The sequence below is a fragment of the Pinus tabuliformis genome, chromosome X (assembly GCF_031772625.1).
Source record: "Pinus tabuliformis cultivar Carrire ecotype Pingquan chromosome X, CPIR1, whole genome shotgun sequence".
Taxonomy (NCBI): Eukaryota; Viridiplantae; Streptophyta; class Pinopsida; order Pinales; family Pinaceae; genus Pinus; species Pinus tabuliformis.
The window spans coordinates 1,197,106,315-1,197,132,693 of NC_142308.1; the positions used below are offsets into that span (position 1 = coordinate 1,197,106,315).

Genomic DNA, 26,379 nt, shown 5'->3' on the forward strand with positions numbered 1-26,379 from the left:
TAATCCATTTTCATCGTCTTAAGCCATCAAGCACCACATTTGCGGGTGCTTTGATATCTCACTAATATTATTATCACCTTGTTCACTTCTCTATTTGCACCTTATTTTGGGTTAGTTTCCTGTTTGGGTGGGGACTCCTCTGATTCATCCATTAATAAAAACTTACTGGAAACTTGGTTAGCCCCGCTCTTTGGGCTCGGTTAAACAAATTACATCCTAGTGAGCATTCAATTTTTCTCAGACAGGAAACCCTCCTTGATATCCACCTGCTTCTCCCTAACTAACTTTTCGGTTTTTTGCCTTCTGGATTTTGGAGATGGATTCATGTTCAAGTGGCGACTCCACTTCTTTCATTTTTTACAAGAATTCCTGCTAGAGGCTCGCCGCTTCTAGGTTTCTTGATTGTCTTGAACATGGATATCTCTCTCTGACATCCATTAGCTTCTTGTTCCCCTTAAGCGAGTCATCATGAATGAATTTTTCGCCCCTTGTCGATTTACTAACACTCAAAGTGACCTGCATGACCTTCCAGAAAAGGAATATGGGATTAGAGAATTGATAGAAATGGAATTATGAATCTATTTCTCCCATGGACAAACTGTGAAGGTCGGCTCTAGTCAAACGTAGGCTCATGAAGCCCAACAGAGGTGTCTTTAGCCCCTCAACGTTGTGTATAAATAGGAGAGACCTTTTCCTCATTTGGACATCATCTCATCTCATCTTCTTCTCTCTCTTGATTGGGTCGTACAACATTTGGAGGCTTCTCCCTTCTTCGCACGTGTAGCAAATCCTCTCTCTCTACTTTGCACGTGTGGCAGGAGTCCGAGTTTTTCTAGGCAGAACAAATCACAAATTTTAGGGCGTTGACCAGCAGTGATTTGACCAGCTTGACTAAATTTTGATTTTTCTAGGCCGCATTTAATGGCACAATAATCAAGGTGTTTGGGGTGGTTTGACTAGTGTTGACTGCAGAAAATTACAACAATTTTTTTCTCCTTTGACTGGGTTGGATCGAAGAATTTGAGCTCTGATTTGAAGGCTGAATTGGATTGCTGATTGGAGGATGTTTTGGGGCAGCTTTGACCACCGTTGACTTTGTGGTTAGGGCTGATTTGACTGCTGATTTGGCAAGTCTATTTTGGGCTTATATATGTACTCTCTCTCTCTACTGAACTATTGAAGAATAATATCAAGATTTGATCAAAGGGTTTCCCCACATTGGGTTTTTTCACTGGCATCCGCCACATCTTGTGTCCTCTTGTCTTGCCTTGTCTTATGCATATGATTTTATGTTCTATCTGCATTTACTGTCAATGTTTATAAGTTAATGTGATTGCCACTGGATATAATTGGAATTTGTCATTGGGTTGCTAAAGAAACATTGAAGTAAATTGTCTTAAGCATAGAACATACCATTGTTATCTAAAATTAACACAACGTGTCCCCATATGGAGCCAGATGTTGAACAGTTTTTGTCAAAGTTCCAAGGAAGAGGAATTTCCAATTTTTTCAATAGGATCAGATCATCTATCAACAGTTTATGCGTCATTGTAAACCCATTGCAAGTTATGTAATGTAAATGATGCTAGTAAGACTAGAATGTATGTAACAACCTAAGTAAGCCTATTATTTTGGCAACAATTTATCTTAGGAGGTTTTCCGTCTCACTGACTCATCTGTGTTTCTAGACGTAGATGGTTGGTAGAGTTTTTCCCTTCAGTCTCACCCCAAAGCTAGAGTGGAATTTGTCGCCAAAGTCTTAGGTAAGTCATAGTGTTCTAGTCGAGTCTTATGTAAAAGTGGTTTGAGAATAATTTAAGATAATTGGCTAAATTATTTTATTGCAAATCACTTGGTCTACTAAATCATGTTGTGTCACAGATTGGGTATGTAATTTGAGAGTCTAAGCCGAAGGGGTTTCCCCCTTTGAGGGTTGAATTGAAAAAAAGTCTTATGTAAAAAGTATTTTAATGCATAGTCCCTCATACTTAGACACCATGGTTAGAATATTAGAGGGTGGAAAAAATATTAAATCCCCTCAAGTGTCAATTAATTAAATTTTTTGGCAAAAATAGATTAAAAATCAAAATCCTAAGCCATAAATTTAATTAATTAGAGTAAAATTAAAATGTCTTAGGAAAATTAAATTCTCCAAGTGGAAAATTCGTGGGTATTGTTAGCGCTTGAAATTTCACTTCAGGCTGAGAAAGGTAAACTTTAAGGCAACATCAAACCACTTAGCCTCGTAGGTAGCCCTACGGGGTAGGAGAGGGCTCTCTCCGGTCTATCTCGATAAAGATCTTCAATGGGCGAGATAACCAATAGGGTAACACTGATTTTAGGCTAGTAAACTGATCAAAAGGGTTGATTTGGGATTTTTAGGGTTTTTGGTGGAAAATTGTGGAAATGGCAATTTTAGGTGCGGGGATTGGACACAGTTTTCGTAGGGGGTTCTTTGGGGCGAGGTAGGAAACAATATTGATGCCTTTAATAGAGATGGATGGATGAGAATGACCGGTGAGGAGTTAAAGAGAGCAAGCAATAACCTTGAATTCCCTTTAAACAGTCGAAAACATTGATATTAAGCAAACTTAAAAGCAGAGCATGACAGTCATGAGTTCTACTTTAACACTTCATTTGCTTAATGTGCAGAAGGAAAAGTAAGGAAATGATTCACATAACACACTTACAAGTACAAAAAGAAACACACCATCAATACATGTGACCACAAGAATCCCAAAAAGGACTGCAAAACCCTGGTCTTCCTTTGCCAAAAATTGCAGAGATACAGTGAATAATACAATAAGAGCTTCTCCCTCAAAAGTCCAACCATCCAACCCCTGAAAATGACTAAGAAAATACATAATATAGGCAAGCTAACACCTTTCCTTGCCTCTAGGGGTCGAGCTCATCCTTCTAGGAGCTGTTTCAACCAATTCTAAACTGAGCACTAAAATCTAGGCAGTCAAAACAACTTGCCTCTATAAGCTAGGAAACCAATTGATTCATTAAATTTTCACCTATCTCATGAATGAATCTTCCAGAAGAGATACATAAGTGTAAAAGTGTCAAAAAATTACATTATTTACATCAAAGAGGATAATAATCCACCCCAAAAAGTCAAACAGGGTCAAACTGTGTTTTTCTGAGCTGTACACTAAAATTTGGAGAAGTTTGCCTGACGGGACGCGCGCCTTTGGGACCACATTTGGGGCACTTCCAGGTGTCAAAATTGGGCAAGAGTAGGCTTGTTGGAAAGTTCTGTGAGTTTAATTTCCAACTCAACTCGAATTTCTGAATTTGGTGGTCATTTGCCCCTCCAAAATTGCAATCTCCCAAGACTACTTTCTGTGTCTCAAAAATGTGGCAGAAAGTCATTTTTTGCTCCTTTTTTGACTTTCTAGAGGCCCAAAACTTCATAAAATCTCAAGTCCATTGATGAGCATATGTAACTTCTCATGACAAAACTGGAAATTCTGAGTTTTTGCAAAATGGAGTTCCCAGGATGAAGGGTCGTGCGGGGGGTGAGACCCGTTAATGGAGAAAACCTGTAAATTGCCTGAAAAAACCAAAATTTACCAAAAATGCTCAAAATTTCTTGGAATTTGTGCTGTGGCTAGGCTATTTAGTGCCTTGCTCAGTCAAAGAGGCTTTGGCCAAAGTTTGGAGTGGATCGGGCCTTTTCCGTCGTTTTAGTGCCTTGGCCAACCTCCTTGGATCCAACGATTGTAATTTTGACATTTCTCTAAAACCATGACACCTGTGCAAAACGTGAAGGAGGTTTTTCTTCTTTGGCATGTTATGGACAAAAACCTCTTTCAGTTTTCCAAAATTCATCTTTTATTGCTCTGGAACATCATTTGAGTGCGACTTGTCCCGATGTGTGAAACAAGGAATTTTGTCGAAATGGAGCGAAATGAAGGGGATAGGGGGCTTCTAAATTCTTGGGGAAATTTTTGGAAGTAGGGAGGGATGTTAGGAAGCAGGGGAAAGTGTAATCTTAGAGATTGAGTGAGGGGAAGGGGTCCAAAAGAGCAAAACACAGGCCAAACCTAGAAAATTGCCAAGTTGTAGCTAGAAACTAGGGTTTGTGCAAAAATGAGGAATTTGGGGGATCTAAGGGATGGGAAGCATTTGATAGGGTATTTTAAGGATAGGGGAAGGTGTATGAACATCTGGATACAAGTTTTTCTAGTGATTTGACCACCCAAGAGAAATTAGCTTTCAAAACCCTAGGAGAGGGAAATGACCCTGCCTAGGCGCAACTGAAGCATGGACAAGGTGTAAAATGACTCATTAGACACTAAGATGATAATAAAAACCCTATGAATGATGATAGACTCAGCTGAATGGTGACATGGACTGACATTTGGACAACTTTAGAAGGAGTTAAAGCAAACCCTAGACCTAATGCCTAGTGACCAAATTTTGCTTGAAAACTCTTTGAAATGACAAAATTTGACCTTGACAGTTCAAAATCACTTTGTAAGAGCATATTTGATCACTGGAGGAAGGCTGGAAAGACTGACACTAACATTGGCTCCAATGGGGATGGTAGCTCCTTGGAGGTGCCAAGAACCACAGATCTCTGTAAGAGCTGACCAGTGCCTTATCTATTGGGCAATGGAGTCAAAAACTCAAACTACAATGCATGACTGAAAACCGACACAAACTAACTTAACAACAAGACTAAAAATTGACTCGATAAGGACTCATGACTCATGACTCAACTAAAAACTGACTCGATACTTAAACACAATCGACCAACTGAAAATGATGCTCAAAGGGGAGCTTATTCATCAAAACCTACTCTAACAGTTTCATTCATCACCTGATCAAGTGAAATGAAACAACCAATGCAACCAAGTAAGTATTCTGTCTGCTGGTTGAATTCTCCACAAGTTCTCGCTTATGAATAACAAGAGAGAACTACTGAAAGGCAACTCCCATGACAACTTAGAAACAGATCCGTTGAAAGATATGAATTCTCTATCCACCTCCAAAAACACTGCATAAGGATCTTGAAATTCAAGCACACTGGAACTTAGCTCATCCAGTGGATTACTTCTCTTTCCTTCATACCATGAATGCAAACTTTGATCTGAGCCTTGTGATGAGACCTCTGCTGAAAATAAGAAAGAAACTGGCTGCCGGATCAAATTCATATCAGCACATGTTTCAAGCTCACATGTAGTCAATGGAGAAAGACTTTGACTGCAAACCTCATCGAAAACATCAGCTATTGGATCATGAAAAAATTGAAAAGACTGCTGCAATGTATCCATTGAAAATGTATGACATCCTTCTAGTTGTTGATCTTTTTCTTGAGAGATTTTACGAAGATTCTGCCTTATAAACTGAAATGCTTCGAAACAAAAGGGCATAGAATCTTCCTGCATCATCAAATCATGTATTTCGGCTGCCATACCTTCATCTGTAATCTGCCCTTCAAGTTCATTTGGTGGCTGCAAATCTGATGCTACAGGCTGCTCAAGAATTTTGTTATCTGTCTCATCCTCAACATTAACACTAAGAGATTGCTGATTTGTTATAGGCTGTTCATTTGAAGATTTACTATGCAATCTACCCTTCAAAAACTGAAATGATTCAAAACAGAATGGTACGGAGTCACCTTGAATCATTAAATCATGTGTGTGCACTTCCAAGTCTTCGGCTGCAACTTGACAATCAATGGCATTTGGGGGCTGCAGATCTGAATATGAGAAGTCTTGAACAAAATTTTCATTGCTCGCAAGATGATTCAAATCAAGACTTGTTGACATTTGATTTCTGATAGCATGGTAGTTATCTCTGATGAACTGAAACGAATCAAAACAAAAAGGCAAATATCCTTCACTTACTTCAAACTTTGATGCACTTTCCTCATCAATGTCATAGCTGATATGTGATGGCTGAACATTGTATTCAAGCTGCTGAAAATGAACTTCCTCCTCCCACAAACTAGCTGCTTGTTTGATTGCAAGATTAGCTTCTGTTTGGAGAACATAATCATCATCATACTGATCAAGCCGAGGCAAATCATCAGTATAAAAGACATCATCAAGCATACATGTCATATCAACAGATCTCTCTTCTTCACAATGATCTACAAAACAATCATTATCAGATCTATGACAACTAGGATAAGAAACAAAATGTTTTGGATCAGCAACTTGTTCTTCTTCAATCAACGCGCCATGAGTTTGAACATCATAAGAATTTCTTGCGGTGACCTTCTCCATCATCTTTTCCACTGCACTTACCAAAATGTCAAGCTTCACCTCTAGAGATGTCGATTCGGCCGTATCTATGTTTTTCATCTCTTCTTCTTTCAACCTTGCCCTTTGGATCAACAGATGAGCTTCTACATTTACTGCACTGTTTTGCATCTCGTGAAGTGTTGCAATATTCCTTTCTCTCAGCTAAAACTCCATCTCCGGATCAAAGGCACCCGGATAGTGCAAGAGAGCAGATCTAGGAGAAGGTCTTATATCAACTGGCATCGAATAATAAACTTGGTTAAATCTGGCCGAAAACTGTTGTACTGTCTCCCCTGGCATTCTTTTCAGCTGGTTATATTCTTCTATAATCAAGAAAAGGTTCTGCCCGATCATCCACCTATCGAGAAAAACTTTGACGAACTGCTGGAAATCTGAGATGCTCGCATCAGGCAGTGCTTTGAACCAACTCTTCACTTTAGCTTGCAAAGAAAGAGCAAAAAGCCTAATACTAACATCTTCGTCATCAACTTCAAAAAGATCTAGAAAATTCTCAACATTCTGCACATGTTGCTCGGCATTGACATTCTTACTTTCACCATCAAACCTCGGCAAGTATAGATCATAGTTTTTGGGGAAAGCATGGAGAACAGAAGGTAAAACAAGAGGTTTATACCGATCTGGAATTTTACAAGGTGTAGGGGTATGTACAGAAGGTATAGAATCAGTCTTGGTCTCTTGAGATTCATCAATCTGAAGATGGTCATCACAAAATTTAGAAGAAAGGTCTTGATCAAGCTCAAAGGTATGCAAATCTTTGGTATTCACAATCTTCAAAGGGAAAGAATTAACTGCAGGCCGAGGATCTCTTCTCAAATACAATATACTTTGCAAAGCTTTCTTGACATTCTTGGGAAAAGAGAAGAAATAATTTATGACAAAGAACAAAATGTCTTGGATGAAATTCCAACTTGAGTACCTGATCTGTCCATAATGTCCTTTCATGTTTTTGCTGGTCGGGATCATCCTCCAGTGGAGTCTTTGGATCTAATCTCAAAAATGATTTAGAGTTGCCAAGTGAATGATTTCAGCCTTTCAAGTGTCTAATCGTTGTCCACTATCAACAATCAGATCTGAACTTGATACATGTACTGGGGTAATTAACAAGTTAAATGTCAAGGTTACAAGCTAGACCAGAGATTGACTGAAGCAGCGTTTATCTACTTCCGCTAATGCAAAGCAAAAGCGTTTCGAAGGCTACCTGGCATAACTTCAGGCTCCGTCTGTAGCTTATAAAACAAATGACATCAACAAGAAAACAAGTTTTTTCTCCCCAGTATGGTCGCCAATATGTTAGCGCTTGAAATTTCACCTCAGGCTGAGAAAGGTAAACTTCAAGGCAACATCAAACCACTTAGCCTCGTAGCTAGCCCTACGGGGCAGGAGAGGGCTCTCTCCGGTCTATCTCGATAAAGATCTTCAATGGGCGAGATAACCAATAGGGTAACACTGATTTTAGGCTAGTAAACTGATCAAAAGGGTTGATTTGGGATTTTTAGGGTTTTTGGTGGAAAATTGGGGAAATGGCAATTTTAGGTGCGGGGATTGGACACAGTTTTCGCAGGGGGTTCTTTGGGGCGAGGTAGGAAACAGTATTGATGCCTTTAATAGAGATGGATGGATGAGAATGACTGGTGAGGAGTTAAAGAGAGCAAGCAATAACCTTGAATTCCCTTTAAACAGTCGAAAACATTGATATTAAGCAAACTTAAAAGCAGAGCATGACAGTCATGAGTTCTACTTTAACACTTCATTTGCCTAATGTGCAGAAGGAAAAGTAAGGAAATGATTCACATAACACACTTACAAGTACAAAGAGAAACACACCATCAATACATGTGACCACAAGAATCCCAAAAAGGACTGCAAAACCCTAGTCTTCCTTTGCCAAAAATTGCAGAGATACAGTGAATAATACAATAAGAGCTTCTCCCTCAAAAGCCCAACCATCTAACCCCTGAAAATGACTAAGAAAATACATAATATAGGCAATCTAACACCTTTCCTTGCCTCTAGGGGTCGATCTCATCCTTCTAAGAGCTGTTTCAACCAATTCTAAACTGAGCACTAAAATCTAGGCAGTCAAAACAACTTGCCTCTATAAGCTAGGAAACCAATTCATTCATTAAATTTTCACCTATCTCATGAATGAATCTTCCAGAAGAGATACATAAGTGTAAAAGTGTCAAAAAATTACATTATTTACATCAAAGAGGATAATAATCCACCCCAAAAAGTCAAACAGGGTCAAACTGCGTTTTTCTGAGCTGTACACTGAAATTTGGAGAAGTTTGCCTGACGGGTCGCGCGCCTCTGCCTGACGGGTCGCACGCCTTTGGGACCACATTTGGGGCACTTCCAGGTGTCCAAATTGGGCAAGAGTAGGCTTGTTGGAAAGGTATGTGAGTCTACTTTTCAACCCAACTAGAATTTCTGAATTTGGTGGTCATTTTCCCCTCCAAAATTGCAATCTCCCAAGACTGCTTTCTGTGTCTCAAAAATGTGGCAGAAAGTCATTTTTTGCTCCTTTTTTGACTTTCTGGAGGCCCAAAACTTCATAAAATCTCAAGTCCATTGATGAGAATATGTACCTTCTCATGAAAAAATTGGAAATGCTGAGTTTTTGCAAAATGGAGTTGCCAGGATGAAGGGTCGCGCGGGGGGTGAGACTCGTTAATGGAGAAAACTTGTAAATTGCCTGAAAAAACCAAAATTTACCAAAAATGCTCAAAATTTCTTGGGATTTGTGCTGTGGCTAGGATATTTAGTGCCTTGTTCAGTCAAAGAGGCTTTGGCCAAAATTTGGAGTGGATCGGGCCTTTTCCATCGTTTTAGTGCCTTGGCCAACCTCCTTGGATCCAGCGATTGTAATTTTGACATTTCTCTAAAACCGTGACACCTGTGCAAAAAGTGAAGGAGGTTTTTCTTCTTTGGCATGTTATGGACAAAAACCTCTCTCAGTTTTCTAAAATTCATCTTTTATTGCTCTGGAACATCATTTGAGTGCGACTTGTCTCGATGTGTGAAACAAGGAATTTTGTCGAAATGGAGCGAAATGAAGGGGATAGGGGGCTTCTAAATTCTTGGGGAAATTTTTGGAAGTAGGGAGGGATGTTAGGAAGCAGGGGAAAGTTGAATCTCAGAGATTGAGTGAGGGGAAGGGGTCCAAAAGGGCAAAACACAGGCCAAACCTAGAAAACTGTCAGGTTGTAGCTAGAAACTAGGGTTTGTGCAAAAATGAGGAATTTGGGGGATCTAAGGGATGGGAAGCATTTGATAGGGTATTTTAAGGATAGGGGAAGGTGTATGAACATCTGGATACAAGTTTTGCTAGTGATTTGACCACCCAAGAGAAATTAGCTTTCAAAACCCTAGGAGAGGGAAATGACCCTGCCTAGGCGCAACTAAAGCATGGACAAGGTGTAAAATGACTCATTAGACAATGAGATGATAATGACAACCCTATGAATGATGATAGACTCAGTTGAATGGTGACATGGACCGACATTTGGACAACTTTAGGAGTTAAAGCAAACCCTAGACCTAATGCCTAGTGACCAAATTTTGCTTGAAAACTCTTTGAAATGACAAAATTTGACCTTGACAGTTCAAAATCACTTTGTAAGAGCATATTTGATCACTGGAGGAAGGTTGGAAAGACTGAAACTAACAGGTATCAAAAGAATTAATTTTTAGAGGTCCTCCACGAAGGAAGTATTGGATATTTCAAGAAAAAATAGACCTTTGGATCTTGGTGGTTAAGTCAGTCAAATTTTTGAGGAAATTAGCTCAAAATAATTAATTTTGAGCTAATAAAAATGGAATTAAATGATAAATTGGAAAATTCCTCAAAAATAAAAATTTAACGGCTAAAATTAAATGATGATCAAGTATTTTTTGACGACCAAGATTATTTGGACGAGGATCAAACAAACTAGTCGTTATTTTTCACTTGGAGGATTTATGTATAAACTAGAGAGTCATTGGAGTCCCTAGCCATTTGATTTCTGGCTAAGAAATCGCTGCTGAGGCATTGATGTAACATTATTGTCTCGTTGGGAACTTTTATTTCTACTATAATAAAGGCTTTGGGGTGCAATTCATGGTGTTCCATGTTCGTTGTATTGTGGTATTATGTACTAACTACGAGCTTTCCTATGTTGTGCTGGTAATGATAAGATTTGTTTTTCATTAGATGGAGATAAATTCATTTATTGATAGTTTTGGGCTAATCTTAGGTGATTTGATTCGCCATATGATTAACAGATTTTCTTGAGATAAATACATAGTGTTTGCAGATACTTCAGTCCTTGGTCTCCAAGTTCACAAACTGTGGGCAGAGATCAACTTTACCTGGATCCTGTGAATATTTAATATTCACTAAGGCTATAGTGTGCATTGGGATTCTAAAGTATTTTTAGCCATTTATCAGAGAAAAAGTTCCATAAAATTTATTTCTCTAAATTTATTTCAAAACCCCTATATATTTGTAAATTTTGTAAAATAGATTTGTAAAGTAATTTTGCATATTATTTTTGCTAACTGGGGTTTGGGTTTTGAAGTTATTTTGATATTTTGTATATATTGGGGTTTTGGGTATTTGAAGTTTTATTTGTGCAGGTTAACACAAAGCTAGATCTAAAGAATTTTGAGGGTTTCAAGGGATTCTGTCCTTGGAATCTTTTCGCATAGATTTCTAGTGGTGGATCTAGGCCTAGGAAGGCAAGATCCACCACCTTTTCCTCCTCCAATCTCAACGCTGAAGCCAAGGAGAAGCAGTGAGCCCTCAAAGAATTTTGTTATGGTGATTTGAGGTGGAATTTCAATATCTGGGGTAGATTTGGAGAATTTGCAGAAGTTTGACAAATTTTTACTCTTTGTTGACCCTCCAAACTTGGCCGTTTCTATTGGGCCTCCTAAAGGTTGTTGTAGCCGTCCTTCTCTTTTCTGTGGGCATTATTGCCCTCATAACCCTCACAATAACCCTCCCTTGGCTGGCTGTAGCCTCCTTTCCCTTCCGCTCAACCTTCACTGTCCTCTTCTTCCCTCTGCTCATCCTTTTTCCCTTACCATGGCCTGTTGCCCCTCACTCTGCCGCAGGCCTAGACGCCTTATCCCTATCCTTTGCAGCCTTCACCTCTACCCTTTTTTCCCTTGGCTCCCTTCCTCCCTCCATCTCCTCACGACATCCCTCACCTGTCCTCACAACCCTCTCCATTGCCATTTTCTTTCCTTACCACTCCAATGTAGCCCTGCCCGCAGGCCTGCCTTAGGCCACAGCCTCCTCCACTTCCCTCTGTGGGTTTCACCTCCTTCTGGGCTGCCACAATCTTTTCCTCCCCCTTTTCATCCCTTATTTGCCCTAACTCTTTCTCTCTTGCTGGCCGTAGCCTCTTGCTAGACCTTCGTGACCTCCTTCCTGCTGAGCATTGGCCCTTCTTTGACTGCTCCTCCCTCACCGTGGCCCTAACAAGGATTTCTGCCCTCTGTTGTCAAGCCTTTGGCTTCTCCCTTGGTTGCCACTAGCTCTTTTGGCTTTATGACCCTTCATCCTTGACCTCCTTTTCCTTCATATTTGTCACAAAGGGTCAGTTTTCGTTTTATGAAGCTAACCTTTGAGTGTGTTGCTGAAGTTTGAAGTTGAAGTTCCATGCTTGCAGGTGGCACAAAAATTTGATATAATTGTGAACAAGTGTGATCATGAAAATCAAGGCCTAAGGCCTCAATGGTTTGCTTTCTAACCTTTTCTCCTCACTGTTTGCTACAGCTAGACAAACCACTTCATAGCAGTGCCAAATATTTAATTTAAACACCCTAAAATTACATATAAGCTGCTTAGCATATTGAACAATTCATAGCATCAATTGGGTAACTCTCTTTTGGCCTACTTCATGATTTGTCGATTACTGTCACACTGCATACATAAGATCTGAAATATATAAGTAGCATAAGCACATTTTTCAATGTTTTCTCTCTAATCTAAACAAAGAAAAAGAGATGAGCAATCTGGAATGCTATGACACTTTGACATGAGGATTGCTCGCTGTAATTTACTGTTGTCATAACTTCAAGTAGCTTGACTGCTGTCATAAGTTTATTTGACGCTCACTGAATAGCCTTTTGGCATAAGTGACTTACTACTAGCATAGGGATTTTCAATTATATATGTTGTATTGTTGAAAGAGCTTGTTGTTAAGACAAATTGGCACATTGTTTCTCAGGCACTAACATTTGTTGTCTTAATCCTAATTGTTTCACTTAGACATGCTCACTCTCGAAAGCACTCTAGTCTCAAGTTACATTACATTGAATGGTTTAATTTATCACTTTTCTTTAGGAGATCTAATCATTTTGGGCATTTAAGTGACTTGCTCCAATTGTGTTTTGAATATCTCTCATGTGTCAAGAAGCCTTGGTTAATTGAGAATCTAATTATAGCAGTGGTATAGTTGCAATATTGGCATAGTTGAGGAAATCCTGAAAGGGATCTCTTGTCATTTTTTGACACTTGGTAACTTGGCACCTCTCTTGTGGGAAAGATTTCATTTTATTAAAGTAGTGCTTGTTGATATAACTTGGGGCTAAACCATAACACGAGTACTTAACACAAGTAATCTTAGCCTAAGAATTACTCACATCCTTTACATAAGCACCTAAGTAGCAATTGTCCATCGAGTTACTTGGCATCTAATTTGTAAATAAGCGAGACTTCGACTCCATATGGCAGTGGTCTCAATAGTGAATCCAATCTTATATCTTGCTTAAATTAACCTAGTAGCTAGGCCACTCAAATGTGTCTCCCAAATAAGGTGGTCCCCAACTTGTCTTTCACCTCATTTCCATAGGGACTACCCCCCATAGCCTGTTGTTGGGAGATAGCTAGAACGGAGTGGGGGGGTATTAGAGTGACAACCCCTGCCTGAGTGGTTGTCGCGGTGCCTGTACAATCCGAGTGACAACATAGCCCATGGCCAATTTTTCCACATTCACCATCCGTAGCACCTTAACAAGGGGATCGATAATTTTCACAAGCTTTGCAAATATTTTCAAAAATAATTATCAAAAACTTTCTTTTTGGTGTCTTTGCTATCTTGTCTATGAGCCCACCGAGATGAAGTCCAATCATCAGAAGAAAACATTTTCTGCAAGGTTCTTTTTGAGAATTGAGACATTGCAACATGAGGAACTGAGTTGCAAATCTCGTAGTTGTAGGCCTAACAAGGTCTTTGCCCCCATTGATTTTTCTCATTAGGCTCAATACCCATGAGTGGTTTTAGATGTATTTTGTAATGCACTTGGCATGCTCTACAATGTTTTTTACCCACTCCACTTTGCCTATGTCCTCGAGCATGAGGTCTATGCAATGTGCAACACATGGAGTCCAAAATATGCTCTTATATTTGGACTCAAGCATCTTTCCAGCAAGAACATAGTTTGAGGCATTATCTGTGATGATCTGCACAACATTCTTCTCCCTCGCTTCCTTAATAAAGTCATCCAAAGGCTCAAATAGAAGGGTTGCATCCTTCACTTTATCAGATGCATCAACTGATCTCAAACACATGGTTCCTTGAGGGCAGGAAGCAAGGAAATTAATGATAGTGTGGTTATTTCCATCGGTCCATCCATTTAACATGATTGAACAACCTGTTTTGAGCCATGACTCCGTATACTCAACCAAATAATCATAAATGGAAAAAATCCAAGCTCTATATGAAACTCACAATAACTCCAAATGAGATGTGTGAGATAAATGAGAGGGGAGACCTCCTTTTATTAGCTTGGAGGGGGTGTTTTTGAGGGAAAAAGCCCTTAATTTCCCTCCAAACAACCTTAGAAGCTGCAAAAAGGCCTCCGGTGTGTCCGCGGCCGGCGTGACAATGAACTAGCCAGTTTATGACGAAACTAGCCGGTTAGGCCGGATTTTTGTGACAAATCGGCGAGGTCGCCCCTGTTGACTGAGTTTTTTGCCTGGTCCGACTGGATTAGCCAATGAACCGATTGAATTGACCAGTTTCCGGTTCAGATTGATCGGTTTTTAAAACTATGTCTAAGAGAGTTGTCTAAGTTGGGTCAAGAAGACGGGACTGAGATGGTCATAGCCATTGGAGATCTAGGTGAGATACTTGGAGTGAAGGTCAAACAGAGACTTTGAGGGTCAAGAGGGCCTGCGATTTGCAGTCAGAGGGAGTTAAGCATCAAAGTCTTTTTTGTTTTGAAGGTTGAGTATCATGGACTTCCCATGCTCTAGAATAATTGCAACAACAAAGTAAAGGTGCAAAAGGACTGGTTAGTAGACTGGAGCCAAAGGATAGGTCGGAGGTCTAAAGTAGACCAGCCAAGATGAGGATAAGCAAGGCCGAGGGTTGCTGTAGTAATATGCTGAGGAAAGGGGGTAGCTTGAGGGCTACACAGGGCAGTCGAGGCCTAGAAGAGGCAGGATATGTAGTTGGCTGAACCACAACTTAAGGAGGATTGTGGGTTAAAGGAACTTTCCCAGGTAAGTCAATTGGTTTTCTGATTAACCTAGTTTGCTACAACAATAATATTTGAATTGTTGTAGGTGTTGGTTGTTGGGCATATGAGAGCCTAAGTGACTTGGTCTCAACCCTAGGTGTATTGGTCAAATGATACATCTAATATTGGCATTGTACATGGATTGTAAAGGGCCACTATCCCTAGTACATGAGTGCCAATTTTTTCTTATTAAAGGACTAATAAGAAATAAGTTTTGCACCACAAATTCCGTGTTCTATACATTGATCTGATTGCTGTTATATTTCCACTATGCAAAACTGTTTAAAGTTAGGCAATGCTAGTGTGTTTATGTTTTCTAGCTAAGAGCAAAGACCAGACCTGAGGTACATGGAATTGTAACAACGCAAAGTTGTGAGGTGATATATAAAACCTTGAATGCACAAACAAAGCTATGAATGCACAGAGTTGGACTGTTGGTGGATGTGTTTGATGAATGATGGTTGTGTGCAGTGAATTGGTCCCCTGTTAGATGATTTCTATGTTGTGTTAGTTTGTTGGAGGTTGGAGTGTATGGTGAACAACTTGAACACTAGAAACTTGAGGTTGTCATGATAGGGTTAGGGGAAAATAAGGCATTTGGGGTTCGAAAATAGGTGGGTCATAGGGTTTTTTATTTTTTCTTAACCCACTTCCAAATGTAGTTGAGGGATAGTCAATCATCCCCCTTTTTTTGGAGACAACAAAATTGTACTTGAAACAACCTTGAAATCAACCAAGTACGCGATGAGAATGACTTGGATGCCCCTAAATCCCTAATGATGTTCGCACAAAGTATGGAATGTTTTCTAGGTGTTGTTAAGGTCCGTAGAACACCAGAACCTAGGGTTTTTCTCTTTTCTTTTTGAGTGCACAGGGTGGGGGTGGGGGGAGGGGATGCCTGCCCATGCAACATAGATTAAAACCCTAATTCTTCAACAAGTACAAGATGGAAAACGATACTATAAATTAGCACCAAATCATCATAGAATCACCATTCATCATCTAAGAGAGAACCATCTAATCGAAATATCCTCAAGATGAATTTGCTCATGAAAGCTCCATATCAACCAAGAGAGAAGCAACTAATCATAGCATATTAGTCTCCAAGTGTGTGTGACAATGATCTAAGGATAAATCGACTTCCCTCTACTTAATTGAGGGTAACTGAGTCAATATTATCTAGAATTAGACTAGAATACTTAACAACAATATTAAATGTGATTACAAGTTGGATAGGTCGCAAGATGACCTCCAAAGATAGCTAAACAATGATAACGCATAAAAACAAGCCTCTTTTAATCCACAGGTGTGAGGTAAAATGCCTCCAAGGGGTGACATAATCCTCCAGAAGGTGCCTCTCTCTTCAAAATGTTGCATAGATGACTCAAGGGGGTGCATCTCATCCCAAAAGTCAGATCTCCTCATCAAATGGTGTCCAATCATTAAGCAAGGTTCCATCCAAAACATCATCCTCAACTAAGCACATATCATCAATCCAAGCTATAGTAAGGGGACGTCATGAAAGTAGGATATGATGTCATCATGCTCAGTAATGTACCATCATCTTCAAAGAGGTCTCAAGTTATCATCATCATTAAATCTTGTAAAAAGAAACACAACGTCCATCAAGAAAGTGGAATGCTAGCTTGAGGGCATCCTGTCATCTCTGGGGTACACAAGCTCTCAAGGCAACGTCTTGGTTCCAAAGTGTAGCATTTTATGTCTTGGAGGGAGAGAAGAGTGACATAAATTGTGCTGAAGGTATCCCAAGGTCAATGCTTCTCAATAAGTGGTCAATATCCTAGGTTAAAGTGCTTAATGGAGTCATTAAGTGGTGTTGGACGTTCTTTTTGTAAGTGTTGGAGAAGCATTATACAATCCATTAAGGGATGGTAGCTGTACTTGGGAGCAAAGATCTAACATATACTCACAAGACGAAGTGAGATTAACATCATAGGTGCACAAACCATAAGAGTATTAGAGTGGGCCTTATTTAATGAAAAAGGGCATCAAAGTACTTCACTCATCTTCAAATCTTTCTAGCTTAATATCTGTGTTCAATCTACTTTACTTAGGTATGGGAGGGTCATCATAAGGCCCTATTTGGTGCTTCCAAACCTAAGAGGAGGAACACTTCCTATGCCGACCCATCAATCAATAGGTGCACATGATCAATGATGTGGTATGTGGCTTACTTCATGGAGGATGTCACAATTTACCTTGAGCATAATGATGTAAAGAGGGAGCAGTTGTCGGATGTGAGCTACCCCCTTTCCTCGACCTATTTTTACCACCCCTCATGTGTGCCTTTTTCATCATTTATTTTCTTTTTACATATATATCTTGGGTTACAAACTTGCAAGCTTTTGTTTATTCATCATTGACCCCTTAAAGATGAATCATTTCATTGCTCATCGGGGTGGAATATGCAAAGTGTTCCTTTCATTTAGATAGCTCACGCATTAGCCAGGAGCTAGTTGAGGGCTAATGAGGCGGCATAGAGCTCAAGATAGGCTTTTGTCCACATGCTCTCATTTATCCTTGCCAATCTTCTGCAGTTTAACATTATGGCTCATGCTTTTTCTTTTCTTTCTGTTGCATCAACCTCTTAGGGTAAGGATTTTCAGGCCCCTACTCAAGGATGAGAAAAAGAGGGAACCAATATTGGTGACAGATAGCAATCAACCTGAAGATGGGATATGGAAATATAGGGAAGATGGTAGGCGTAAGTATGGATTACCATGGATACAGTGAAAGAAGCCCTCAAGGAAGTCACATTGGACTAGGGGCAAGTGGTAACCAACAAGGTGAAGCAAGAGAACAAGTGTATAGCCAAAAGTGGTCTATCATCCAATTCAATCTATGATCCATACTCGAATGCCCTTAGACATTAAATGAAGGCACATGAATACAAAAATGGTTAATGTACCACATGTTTGATGGCCCACCTTCATCAAATGAGTAAGCTAGATGAAGAAAGCACTAACCAGTGCATCGGTGAGAGGCATTTGAGGCTAGTTATACCTTCATCATGGTAGGGCTGGTGGTTGGCAAGGTGAAACATTAGGAGATTTGTTTTCTCCAAGGGGTCATCCACATGGGTCAGTAACAGGGGGAGTTGCTTATACCTTGTATCCCCTTTCTTTGTGGCCAAAGTGCACGTAGGGAGGGAGTGATTTAGAAGTGCCCTTTGAAGTACGCGTCAGGAGTGCTCATGGGAATGAGCATGTGCCCAAGGTTTTGAGTCACTGCTTGCCCTTTTGGCAAGCACTCCCTAAGCCTTAAATAAGGATAAGATGGTCAAATTGATTATTGTCCAAGTAGGGCACACTTTCCTAAGCTCCTAATAGAGGATTGCTTGACATGCAAGCTATCTTGGAATTATAATATAAAGGTCTTAAAGTAAAAAAAATATGTTCTTTTTATTTTCCTGTGAAACTTTCCATTTTGTTTATATTTCCTGTTCTAGCATTTTATTTAAATTTTTTATGTTATCATTAATTGTTTTTGGATGTTTGAGAGGGACTCCAACCTCATTAGATCTCATCTAAAGACAATAGATTTTCACATCCTTTCCAAAATTCAACAAATTTAGCAGCCTTAAAGACTCCAACAAATTGCACTAAAAGATTAACTATAAATAGCACATCAAAAAATTGTCACTGCTAAAAATACCACCACCTTGCATGTTCTTGAAAACAGGCTTATCTGACTTGTGCTGATTATTTTCGCATCTGAGGTCCCTAACTCTACCTGTTGATTATTTTCCCATCTGAGGTCCCTAACTCTGCCTGCAAAAAAATCAATCTCTAGAAACTTATCGCATGTCATCTAAAATGGTCTCAATTGACTCATGTGGCAATAAGGAACATAGAATCATTTTCAAACACTGCATGCAACCTCTGGAAGCATGAACCGGAAACCTGCTAAATATACCCCAATCCTATACTACCCCCCTAGAAACACTGATCTCTGAAACTCAAACTCTATAATGTAACTATGACCCTGTAATATGAATTCTAACAACTCTGCTGTAAGGGATCGTGGCCATAAAACCCACAGAGAACACATCGATGAACTGTATTTTCTGAACAATCAAGATGGACTAAGGAGAAGTCTGCCATTATCCCAAATGTGCTCACAAACAATAATGGATTTAACACTTGAATTCACCAAGAGTAAATTTGGTGTTAACAATTATGACCTGTTTTGTAAACATTTTATGACAGTTAAAGTTTGAACTTTGAAATTTGAAGTAAAATTTGTACTGTTGACTGCATTATTACAACTCTTTGGTAATGATAATGATGCTCTATTTCATTTCATGGTTGATGTTATCAGTTACAGTTTGTTAATGACAATGATGATTTGATGACAATGTTACAAGTTATAACTGCTAGATGATTGATGTTATATGTGTACTGAATGGTTGATGCTTTGATTATGATCATTAATTCAGTAACTAAATCTATATTTTCATGTTTTCTGCAACTAATTTGGTATTCTGCGTGTTGGTTTTAATATGCATGCATCAAAATATAATAATATATATTTTATATAAGAAATGTTCCTGGAACACTCTATTCCAGAAGCTTTTGAAAATTAGCACTACCTCCTTCCAGCTTTCACTCTGAACAACCCATAAGCATACTGGAACTTTGTCCTTCCTATGCTCAAAACTCGGGGTACGTACATACATGCATGCGAGGTCTTACTCAAATATGATCTTTGGTTGTAGAATGCACGGCATTAGTTATTAAATAAAATAACACAATCATGTTTGTGATGTTTTGTGAAAACTCCTCTGCAAATTGCATAGTTTACTGTCCTTGAGGTCAATGCCATCACTTAATTTCATTCCATTGTATTGTGATTTTCATGTACAGGAAGCTGGGCTGGGAGCGTATTCCAGGTGAGAGTCACTTGAACGCAATGTTAAGAGGGCAGATATTGGTAGTCTTAGCTCAGTTTGGGCATGAAGAAACTAAAGTAGAAGCGAGAAGACGATTCATAGTTTTCTTGAATGACAGAAGTACAACAATTCTACGTGCAGACATCAGAAAGGTTGCACTGTTATTGCTGATTCTAGCTTTCATATGAAATTAAAGGGACTGTTTTTTATGCCATTACATGTTTATTGATCTAAATGGCTGGGTTGTTTTCTATAGGCTGCATACATAGCTGTCATGCAGAATGTCACAACCTCAGATAAATCTGGCTATGAATCTCTGTTGAGAATTTTCAGGGAGACAGATCTAAGTGAAGAAAAAGTTCGCATTTTAGGTAAGGGACTGATTCTTTGGTTCATTTTATTAGCAGTAATATTTTAAGGTAAAATATCTGAAAAGAGGAAACCGTGTCATGACCTGCAGGTTCAATTGCAAAATCTCCAGATCCTTCTGTTGTCCGTGAAGCGCTAGACTTCAGTTTGTCTTCTGAGGTATGTCTCTTATAATTCTTGCCAATTCATAAGCTGCCTTTTGTTTAGAATATGAATTCTTCACTTGTGGCAACATGGCAGCACACTTAGTGGGTAGTTGAGGCCCTCAATGGGCCGACCTTTGGGTAGTTAGACCTACTTATTCTTTTATGGCTGGGGTGTATGCCCTTGTTTTGTGGGCTTATAACCCTCACTTGAGTTGTATATACTATATACACACAAATACACTCTCATTTGTATTATTTCATCCCTTTTTTTTACCTAAGGGCACCTCTACTATTTCTCTGTACCTGTGGTGGCTGTTTTTTGGTTATGGTTAAATTATTTTGATAAAATCATGGTATGTGTACATTTTTTTGTGATCTATGTTAAGTGCTGTCACATTTACACAACTTCTTCTTTGCTGGATTACGGTTTGTTAAAGAGATCACCATAGTCCTACTATCTTTGCATTTGAAGAGAGACCTGAACCCATCTTTTTGAACCTACCATAAATATTTTTGATAATCTTGCAGGTGCGGAGCCAAGATGCGGTCTCTGTACTTACGGAATTAACAAAGAGGGACGTGAGACTGCCTGGCTGTGGTTAAAGGTGATGTGTTGTATAGTTTTCATTTATTTTTGGACTTTGGGACTGTTGGAACTTGTGTAGTTCTCATTCTCGTATCAAGGCTTTAGACAAATGAAATGTGTGAACCAAACATATAGTTAAATCACTTGATTGAATTTAACTGCAGTAGGACCATTTAGGTGAAGAGGATGGTGCATATTGTTAAAACACTTGACAGGAAATAAATACAGCATTGGATTTGAAAGCATGCTAAGGGCTTCATGTTCTGTAAAATTATGGTTCCATACTTCTTTATGAGATACCAAGCTGGAAGAGAAGAGAGCCAAAGATAAAAATTTTCCGTTTAATTCAAAAGTCTATTTGTACTGTAATACAACAGTTGCAATTCTATTTGCACATTCCTGGCATCCAGGAATTGTCTGATGAAAATTATAATTTGCACATTCCTGGCATTCCTTGCTGTTACCATGAATCCGAGTCATTCAAATCAGCCTTTCTAGTAGTCTCAAAATGTTTGGAAATTTATGAAGCAGGTTGTGATGGATAAAATGGTGACTTGTTTCACTGCCCCTCACTGCCCATATCAAGATTATGTGGTGTTTCATGTATAGTTGGGTTGCTGAATTTTATCTTTTATGACATAATAACTTTGATAATAGTAAATCTGTCTTTAAAATTGTTATTTTTCTCATGTGTGCATGTATGAGAGAGAGGGAAATAGGGAAATTTCGCTAATTAGTTATTTTTTAGATATTTTATGAAAAATATATTCGCACCCTTGGTTAAAAATTTGCTATTTTTTACATATAAGAGATTAAAAAAATAATGTTTGTCAAAAAATTACTAATTTTAAAATTACAAGATTTTCAGTAGATATTGGCCCACATTATATATGTATAATTTTTCAAACTAGAATAGTCGCTCATGTAATAGTCGCTTATGTATGACTCTGTTACTTGTTCCCTTGTTTTCTATAACTTCACCAAGATTAAGACTAACCTCTAAGATACTCGAGGGTAAATATTTTTGAAAATTTAGGATTTGGGAAAGTTGTGAAAATGTAAGCATTGCAGTTGCTATATTTTCAGCTAATCTGGTTTCTGCTTCTTTTGTACAGGAAAAGTGGGACTTTATCTGGAAAAATTGGCGTTCAGGATCTTTGGTAACTCGTTTCGTCAATTCTGTTGTATCTAAGGTCTGTTCCTGAATTCTATCCTTGATGCAAATTTATGTATTCATGTTGATTTTGTCCAATTCTCGGTAGGACTTATTTAAGAAAATTTAAAGTTCTACTGAGATTTCTTGTCTTTGCTTTTCAGTTTTCAAGTGAGGAAAAGGCAGATGAAATAAAGGAATTCTTTTCAACCCGAATGCAACCATCTATGGAACGCACAGTTAATCAGAGCATTGAACGAGTTCGGATCAGCGCCCAATGGGTGAAGCATGTTCAGCAGCAGAACGGCTTAGTGGAACTACTGCAGGAACTAGCAGTCTGAAAGTATCTAGCTTACCACTTCCATGCTATGACTGGTTTACGTCATGATTTTCATCGCAATTTCCTTGGTCATCAGAACATGAATGTTAGCCATTTAATGATTTGAATAAGGCATATTTGATTCTAGATTTGAGTCTTTACGCAAATGTATAAAGTTGTTTACTTAAAATGAAATCAAGTCTTATTTGAGGTACTATTGGTAAAGATAGGCATCATGGAATTATATTCATTGCAAATATGTTGTGACGCCATGTAGATGGACCATGATTATCAGGGCATGTGCCTTGACATGCATGAATGGTAACTGATGTTTTGAAGCTTATATTCCCTTGTATTGCTTGTGATGCATGGATTATAACAGAAGTTGTGAAGTCAAGACCCTTACTGGTATTATTACTTACAAATTGACATGCAATGTTAGCATAATTTAACCTCTTAATTAATTAAATATAGTTTTGGACAGTAATTTGAGATCTGGTAGAAAATCTAAATGTTCCTGCTTGTAATGTGGAGGCATTTTATTTGAGTTATGTTGACAGTAGTTCTTTCAATTGTTATATTATGTCAGTTAATATTTTTTCACAATAGGAAGCACAAGATATACCAAAACACAAGAAACAAAATAAAAATAGTATATACTAAACAATTAAAATGATGAGGACAACAATCCTCAAATTTTGGCCCCAACCATTACAAAAACTTCAATTCTCACAAGGCTCCAACTTTGAATGAGGATACCAATCCTCCAAGACAAACCTTGGCACCAACTAGGTCTTTATGAGGACACCAATCCTCTTAGGCTCCAACCTATACAAATACCTCCAATAAACTACAAAACTTTAGCAATGTGTCTCCAAGACAACTTCATGATCTGCTCCAAACTTTGTTTCAAGAGGCCTTCAAAACTTGGTCAAGGACTGCTTCAAGATGCCTCCAAGTTTGCACCAATTCCTTCAAACAATTCTTCAAGATCTAGTTTGCTCAACAAGGTCATCAAGTTCTATCCAAAGATGCCTTCAAGTTTGCACAACTATGTCTCCAAGTCTGCGACAAAGATCACCAAGGTCTGTCTACTTCAATAAAGAAAATACTACTTCAAGACACTTCTAAGATAGCACAAGTAGGTCTACAAAAATTACTTCATCTCAGCTTCAAAATGACTAAAAAAAAATGTTGAATTTTAGGGCACCAGCTAGAATTAGGTTTTTTCTTCCCCTGATAACTATTTCAATGATCAATTAAGCATTAGTTTCATATAACATTAAATTCAATATCATTTAGGCAATGATATATAAGAAAAACATCAAGTGATTAAACATGAAAGAACAATAAAGTAACCATGAAACAAAGGGATAAGGGACACAAAAAGTAGGCACACAACCAAGGCAAAACCCACAAGGGGAAAACCCATAATTTATTTATTTATTTATTTATTTTTATTTTTTTTATGATAGAGGGGATCTATATTCATCAATACATCAGAAATAACCATCGCAGAAGAATAACCAAGTTAGTAACCATAGTCACGATCAAGTGTCATGTCAAAAACCAAATCGGTGAAATTTTGGCCGTCCCTAGAATTTCAGCCTCTTTAAAGTTCGGCCGTCCCTAGAATTTCAGCCTCCTTAATTTTCGGGCCTCCTGTAATTTCGTTGGATAAAAAAAAACACAGTCCAAAATTGATGTGTCCAAATAAGGAGAAATGATTTTATTTATAAAGCCTTCATGTGGGGTTGAATGGGTGCCTTTTAGGGGCCCAACTGACCTAATAAAATTTGGAGGCAAACATAAAATTCAAATTGCCATTTATTTTTCAAGATGAAAATACCGACCAAGGCTACCATATTTTCCAACAAAAGGCCAAAAATAGAGGTCAAAAGATGCTCTAGGTCTGTCCACAAAAACACTGAATTGCAAGGCCAAAAATAGATTCTTCCATAGTTCGAGTCTTCACCCCTCTTAGGTCGAGTTTTGTACCAACTGTAGGGGTCGAAATTTATTAGAGGGTTGAGTTCTGTGCCCTATTACAGGGCCGAAATTTGCTCCTATTGCAGGGTTGAAGTTCTATAGAGAAGGGGCCGAATTACAAACCTAGTTCTGTCCTCCACAAGTTGAATTGAGGCTGAAAAATGGCTCTAAGAGTAGTCCTAATTATGCTTTGCAAGATGCCACAAAGGAGGTTGAATTCCCAATAGAAGATAGATTCAAAACTGTAACCAAGAAGTCCTCCAAAACCTTTAAGGCAGATTAAAAATAATCCTCAAAGAGAACTCTAATTTACCACAAGGTTCATGAGATATGAACCTTCTCCTTCTTCCTTAGACCACCGAGTTTTGTTGCTCTCTTGTTTGACGAGTTGGTGACCGACTTGGAGGAAAGCTTCTTATTTATACTAGTCTAATCATCCAAACTAACCAACATGTCTATTGGAGGGGGGTAGACTTGTTCATGCAGGTTGACTTGGAAAATTAATTTCTCCTTAATGTATAGGAGTCAGAGGGCATGGAATAGCGCATTGGAAAGGGCTTAAAAGTGCTATTTAAGCCTATGCTATTCTTTTCTTTAACTGATCACCCTTTGACATCAACAATAATTAATTTCTCCAACAAATTTCCCAAGCATTTTAACAATTGACATGGTTGGACAATCCTTGATTGCTAGGTTGGCCAAACACACAGCTAAGAATAAATTTTGTACCAGTTTAAGGAACAGTCAAAACAAATTTCATATGTGAAAGTTGTGGCTTTAGGAATGTTATGCATCAACTAGGCTCCTTAAGGGCCACATTCCCTATGCCACCTCATCTCCTAGGGTGAGGGTTTTGGATCTTAAGGTTTGTGCTTTTTAGGGTTGCTTGTCATGTTAATAAGTGATTTCAACCCATTATAATGTTTTTCTGGAAAATGAGTGTAGTTGACACATTTTTTATAGAGATATGCTACCATCGTTCTAGCGAGTTTGTACTGCTTTGCATATTTTCAAGTTTTTTTACTTTTTCTTCCTTCAAGACTCTAGGAGATATAGTTTTGATTGGTGATTTAATGCAAGGACAACAAAGAATTAGTTTATGCAATTAGGTAGTGCAATTAGGCAGTGATGAGAATATGGACAACAATCCTCTTTCGTTAAATGAGAGTGAGGATCACACATGGAAAAGGTCTTCTCATGATGGAAAAGGGAGTGTTTCACACTTTGGTGCTGAATTGTTAGGCTTATGTAGCCTCTATGACATGGTCATTTGCAATGGCATGAAACCCTGGCCTAGATTTGGTGACATTATGTGTAAAAATTACAATGGTCAAAGTGTGGTGGATTATATGATTTGTTCTCAAAGTTTTATTTCTAATTTGTCATAGTTCAATATTGGAGCTTGTCCTATTGAGATGAAGTTGAATCATATGCCTCTCTTTATTAAGTTGTGAATGCACACAAGTGGGATGTAGGTAGAGAGGAACCAACATTTACATAAGAAAGTTCATTCAAATGGAAGGGTCATCATCAATAAGGAAAATCAAGAGCTCTTTGCTACTGCTTTGAAACATCAATTTTAGTTGACAAAAGACAACTCAGAAAGTGAAGAGGACAATGCAGTGATATAGAACATTGGTAAGAATATGGTGATCCTTTAATCCACAAGACCTTAAAGGTGTGCAAAAGATCTCAGCCAATGAAGAGAATCTCAAACACTTTTCCAAACAATTCCTAGTTTGATGAGTAGTGTAAGGCTCCAAAAATATCACTTAAAGAGGAGGCACACAGTGACAGCATGAAAATGTACAAAAATATCATAAAAATAAAAAAGGAAATGTATGTGACTGTAAGAAGGAAGGAATTAATTTCTTTGGGAAAGCTAAATCCCAAAATATTTTGGAGGGAATTACAAAAAAAGAAAAAGCAAACAGATAATAATATCTTGGCTACTCAATGGTTAAATTATGCAAAGTTTTTATACAAGAGAACAAGAGAAAAGTAGCCCTCCCATAATCAACACTTCAATTGAGTTATTTTCATTAGAAGATGTCAATTGTGGTATAAAAAAGTTGGCAAATGGTAAAGCTCAAGCCATTGATGGATTCCA

At 38.4% G+C, this 26,379-nt stretch overlaps 1 pseudogene across 1 annotated transcript in view; it reads left to right on the plus strand.

Moving 5' to 3' along the window:
* Positions 1-22,635, plus strand: part of LOC149144244 (aminopeptidase M1-like) — a 192,118-nt pseudogene extending 169,483 nt beyond the window's left edge. The window contains exons 2-7 of the transcript XR_016264011.1: positions 19,682-19,859; positions 19,964-20,078; positions 20,168-20,235; positions 20,751-20,827; positions 21,924-22,001; positions 22,126-22,635. The product of XR_016264011.1 is annotated as an aminopeptidase M1-like (transcript). The remainder of the gene's footprint in view (positions 1-19,681; positions 19,860-19,963; positions 20,079-20,167; positions 20,236-20,750; positions 20,828-21,923; positions 22,002-22,125) is intronic.
* Positions 22,636-26,379: the final 3,744 nt, after the last annotated feature.